The sequence below is a fragment of the Salvia miltiorrhiza genome, chromosome 1 (assembly GCF_028751815.1).
Source record: "Salvia miltiorrhiza cultivar Shanhuang (shh) chromosome 1, IMPLAD_Smil_shh, whole genome shotgun sequence".
Lineage (NCBI taxonomy): Eukaryota > Viridiplantae > Streptophyta > Magnoliopsida > Lamiales > Lamiaceae > Salvia > Salvia miltiorrhiza.
In genome coordinates, this window is record NC_080387.1 from 59,565,397 (window position 1) to 59,571,467 (window position 6,071).

At 34.4% G+C, this 6,071-nt stretch overlaps 1 long non-coding RNA gene across 1 annotated transcript; it reads right to left on the reverse strand.

Moving 5' to 3' along the window:
- Positions 1–959: 959 nt before the first annotated feature.
- LOC130999492 (uncharacterized) lies at positions 960–2,684 on the reverse strand. Its single transcript, XR_009093526.1, has 2 exons — positions 2,258–2,684; positions 960–1,334 (listed from the first exon to the last, which is right to left on the reverse strand). It is a non-coding gene; the product is annotated as an uncharacterized LOC130999492 (long non-coding RNA).
- Between the last annotated feature and the right edge of the window lie 3,387 nt (positions 2,685–6,071).

Here is a 6,071-nt window from a genome sequence, read left to right on the forward strand (position 1 = left end):
TTTTGAGAATCCAGAGCAATACATTTAAAAATGCTAGCTAGATGATTATATATATATATATATATATATAGGGTGTGGTTCTAGAGAGAACTACATTATTTGTGAGAACGGGAGAACCATCAAATCTAATGCATTCACTGTAAAAATTAATGCATTTGCTGTTAAAATTAATGCACTCAAAAAAATAAAAAAAAATTGCTCCCTTCAGGATTCGAACCCAGGATCTGCATTCATCCAACAAGATGATGTATCCACCGTAGATCTTGATGATCGAATGGCTGAAAATGGTTCTCCGTTCTTTTTTTATTTATGGTTCTTTTCTGAACCTCTCCCTATATATATATATATATATATATATATATATATATATATATAGGGAAGGGATCAAAAAAGAATGCTAAATGTAGAGAGAATGAGGAATGAATCTCGGCCCTTCAAATCTGCCCATCCTACGGCTCTTGATTTTACTAAGGATTTGAATTAATAACTCACTAAAAGGTTAGATTTGTCATAACATATTTAAGCTATCCGAAAATATCTTTCAATACTATGGAAAGATTTGATTTTTTCCTTAATCTCAACAAACCAAAATCGTTGAGTGAGGAATTTGGAAACAGATATCTACTATAATTATGCTAATTATATTAATTTATATTAAAAAATTTAGTTTAATAATTTTTTGTAAATTATATTATTATTTGATTTTATTTCACGATTTGAACAGTAAATTGTTCACATTATTCGGACAATTTGAAAGTTTATTCAGTTTATAAATGTAATATGTTAAATTATTCAGATCAGTTAGATGTTCATTCAGCAGAGTCTGTATTTCATATTTTATAACATATTCAGTATATTTTTCACTTTATTCACAAACATTGAAAGTTTATTCAGTTTATAAATGTCATATGTCAATACATATCCATTCAATGAGACTAATAGTATAAAATGAAATCATATCTTGAAATATATTTTTTTAGGTGCAAAATGATTTATAATAAATTTTGCAAATACAACTATAAATTATACTGAATAATATATAAATTTAACAAATAAACTACAATATATACTGAATAATACATAAGCTAACTGCACAATTCAATAAAATTATAGTATGTGAAGCTTTGTCCAAAAGTATGCGAAGCATCGAATTTATAGCATCGAATTTATATTGAATCTTGGATCCTTGCACATTTCTCCAAAAGTATGTGAAGCTTTGTCCAAAACGGCCCTTTTCACCTCATTTTCCTCCCATGCCAAAATGGGTGCACAATACCGTATGCGCATCCTTGAGAATTGTTGCGGTCGTTTATTAGATATGTTGCATTTTCAGCCTGCGTGCCATCACCAATGAATGAACAAATATGACTTTAAGCACACATAATTTATATAAATTATAGAATAAATTAATGAATAAAGATCAAATTTATTTGAATAAACTACAAAAGTTAATGAATATACCTGAAAAATTTATGAATAAACTACATAACATACCGAATAACCTATAGTCAGATATTAATTTTTATACAAAAACAGAATTGTAGTTAAATTGTATTTGCCTCAAATTAAATTATATAAATAATAAATAAACAAATATGACATGACCACACATAATTTATATACATTACAGAATTATTAAATGAATAAAGATCAAATTTATTTGAATAAACTACAAAATTTAATGAATAAAGATCAAATTTTATTTGAATAAACTACAAAAGTTAAAGAATAAACATGGAAAATTTATGAATAAACTTCATAACATGCCGAATAACTTATAATCAAATAAAAAAAAATTTATGCAAGAACAGAATCCTAGATGATAACCTGTAATCACTACATCCTCATGATGATAATTAGAAAACTAATTTTAAATCCAAATCCCATTCTAATGAAATCCTCAAGATGGAGACGAAGCTTCCCCAAATCGAATACTTCTCGTTAAGATGAATATTTAATTACAAACACGAAAAGCCCTTTGCTTACACCATCTTCACTATCCAAAATATAAAATAAACAAGTAATAAAATAAAGTAACAACTCGCCCCCATTTAACGGATCGCCGCCGAAAACATCAGGAATCAATTTGTGGTGAGAACTTCCATTCTATTCCATAAACAGAGAATACATGATCCATTCAGTAAATATTAAAATTTGTAATTAGACCTTTGATTTTCATAGCCACTCACACGATATTCACGAACAAAGAAGAAGAAATCAGTAAACGCCGCCGGAAAATCTACAACTAACAACTTACACGGTTTTCAGCAAACGCCGTCGGAAAACTGAACCAATCGTCCTCCAAATCCAGACGGCCAAATCAAATGTTCGCGGCAGGATAACTGCAATGTCGTCGGCCAAATTCAAGCGTCGCTCTTGTAATTGGAGATGAATCGCCGTTCGTTTGGGAGGAGACGCGTCTGGTGTAGGGTTTCCAAAGTGAGAGGAGTTTGTTTGGAAAAGACGTGGGTGAGGGGAGAGATCATTCCTTAAATTAGGAATGACAGTTTTCTGAATAGACAAATTGTCTAATATACCCCCAACGTTTTTTTATATGATTTTTAAAGTTATTCAGTAAATTAAAAATGTAGATTAATTATTAATTAGTTTTAATCTGAACCATTAATATATTCAGATCCTATGGTTAGGATTCATTCCTTATTCTCTACACTAAGGAGATTCTTTGTAGATCTCCACCCTATATATATATATATATATATATATATATATATATATATTGATATGACGTACCATACCAAAATCATTGCACGTTATTACATATATTTAGCAAGGCAGCTTTTCAGAATTTTCATTCCGTAAATGGGAATTTTGGCCAATTGTCTTGGTATGTGCTTCAAAGTGTGATTGAAGTATTTCATAAAAAAAAAAGTGTGATTGAATTGAAGTAAAGGAGAATTCGCTATAACTCGCCCATACCTTTTCCTTCTTTTTTTATTTTTATTTTTTGAGGGAATTAGGAAATGGGATAAAAGAAAAATTATGAATCATTTTAGTCATTTTCATATTTTTATATATATAACTATAATTTCCTTTTTACTAAATGAGTAAGGCTAGAATTGAGTAAGCTGAAATATGGAATTAGGAAGAGAATTAATTCGTTGTGTAGAGAGACTATAATTAATTATAGGTTAATAATACTATTAATTAATTAATCATTTCCAGACTCCAACATAATTTCCTTTAATTAATATACAATTAATGTAGACGATTATTGTTGTCAGATTTCATCAATGAAACCTATCTGCACTATGTTACTCTGCCTAACTAATATTAATTCGCGCCTCTTTAAGCTGAGCTGCTGATCTGATGAAGTATTAATTCATTGATTTTTGTTGAGCTGTTTGCACCCTACTAAATTGAAGGAATAATGTATTGTTTTTCTTTTTGTTGAACAAATTATATAAAATTGTGTGGCGGTGAATTTGAATTTGAATCCTTCGATTTTGTATATTAATCAATCTATCACTATATCAACACATATACACAGAGTAATGTTTTATGCAAGCTCGATGTTAATTATTTCCCAATAAATCCCATATAGTTGCAATTTTAATAACTACCAGATTCTATCAATTTCATTATGACAATAACTCCCCACTAATTAATTTTAAAAAATATACAAGTTATACTCATTTTGGGATTAATAAAAGAAAAAGAGAACTCTCTTAATTACCACCATCTTCTTCACAAGCTTTTCTCTCCAAAATTCAGAAGGTGGTGATGTACGAATGCAAGACGATGGAGCATGACCAGTCGGCCGGTAACGTGTCAACGAATTAGCTACCTTAATTCTTGATTTATTTTATTTTATATTATTTTATTTTTCAGCAGGGGCACTTTTGTTTTAAGTCCGAGACGGGCAGAATTTATATATTTTTAAGTTTGTTGGTAATTTTTATTTTATTTTTTGTTTAGTTAAGTTTGCTATTTTCATCCTCGACACATCACACATTATTCACTAAAAATATACATGACTAGCTAGAAAGAGGAGACACTTTACCAAACAACATTTTTGAAGTAGTATAAATATATTAATGCAACACGAGAAAAGAGAAGTTTGGCACCTTGAATTATTTGAAACATAAATTAAAAAACCCTTATACATGGGAGGCTAAAATATATAGAAATATATTTTAAAATATGAAATAGGAAACATTTGTGTGTTAATGGGCAAAAATGTCTCATCCCTTATGTGTTTTTTGAAAAATGTCTTTTCTTATCATAGAAAGCATTCTTTTTTTTTGGTCAGAAAAAGAAATTTTATTGAGAAGGAAACATCAACGGTACCAGAGGTACCTAGATCTTGATACAAGAAGACAAAGCAAAATCATGAGAACACCACACACCAAAATCAACCTCAACAACACCCAGATTAAAGGTTTTAATCCAACTCCACAGTCTGCCTTTCACCTCCAGTACCAATCGACTCACCTCCCAAACACCACCATCAAACCTACTCTCATTCCTCTTTTTCCACAAGAGCCAAACAGTTACAATCCATAACGCCTTGAGGATCATCCTACTTTTCTTTCCGCGTCCCAGATGGGAGAAAGAAACGAAATGTTGGGCCACATTACCTGGTCTCGCCGTCTGAACGCCAATCCATCTCTGAAGAGAGTCCCAAACCATCATCGTTTTTGGACAGAGCAGGAACAGATGATCCGCCGTTTCCTCACACGAAATGCATGCGTTACACCGCCTCTCAACGAGATCCAGCATCACCTGCCTCTTCACCAGATTATCACAAGTAGCAAGCCTGTTTCTCAAGCATCTCCAAGCCATCACCCTCGCCTTGTGTGGAGCCGGAGCTTCCCAAATATTAGAAAGCACTTCAATGAGCTGTTGTGGTGGATGACTTCCAATGTTGCTTGCCTCCAAGATAGAGTATGCAGACTTGGTTGAAAATTCTCCATCCTTCGTCGCCTTCCATTTCCATGTGTCACAGCAATCTGCATTAAACTCAACATTTGAAATGAACAAAAGTAAATCATCAACCAATCCCTTTTCCCATTCGAATAACTCTCGTCTCCACTTAAACTCCCACACCCATGCACCATCCACCCACCTCCCCGACTCCTCAACCGTCACCAGATTATCAGCAACCAACAAAAACAGTCTCGGAAACACGAGGCTAAGCGGTTTATCCCCCACCCATCTATCCACCCACATTTTAGTATCCCTCCCATTTCCAATTGAACGAGTGATATTGTTGAAGAACCACCCCCCTTCTAAACAACCCCCCATCTGAATTGTTTCGGCCACCACCCTCCCCCCACTCCCGAGCATCGGACTCCCACATGTCCCCATTGAAGCTCCCCATAAATCGACCTCACCACCCTAGTCCAAAGAGTCTCCCTCTCCACCAAGAACCTCCACAACCACTTTCCCACCAATGCCCTGTTGAATATCTCCAAATTCCTAAACCCCAGCCCACCCTCCTCCTTTTTAGCGCACAGAGCATCCCACTTAACCCAAGTAATAAAGCCCGAACTCTCACCCCCACCCCACAGAAATTTGCCACAAATAGAGTTAAGAGATTTGACAATTGTTTTGGGAACAAACGACAAAGAGAGCTGAAAGACAGGTATGGCTTGCAACACGGCTTTAACCAGAGTGAGTCGCCCAGCCAAGGATATTTTCATCTTTTCCCAACCGCTCACCTTCTTCCGAACTTTTTCCACCAGCCCACTCCAATCAATCACACTGTTGCTTCGCCCCCCCACTTTGATCCCTAAGTACTTGATAGGAAGACTATCAACCTTACATTTCAAAACCGAAGCCATTCTCCTGATCTTATCCGCCTCAACACCCACACCGAGAATGCTACTCTTGGCGAAGTTCACCCCTAGACCCGACACGAAGTGGAACAAGTGCAGAATATTTTTCACAACCTCCGCATTTCCTTCATTCTCATCAAATGTGAAAATCGTGTCATCGGCGTATTGAAGGTGAGAAACCCGTACCTTTTCTTTACCAATCTCCGCCGGAGTCAGAAGTTGTCTCTCCGTTGCCTTCCCGATCAACGAATTAAGTCCCTCAGCCGCAATGAG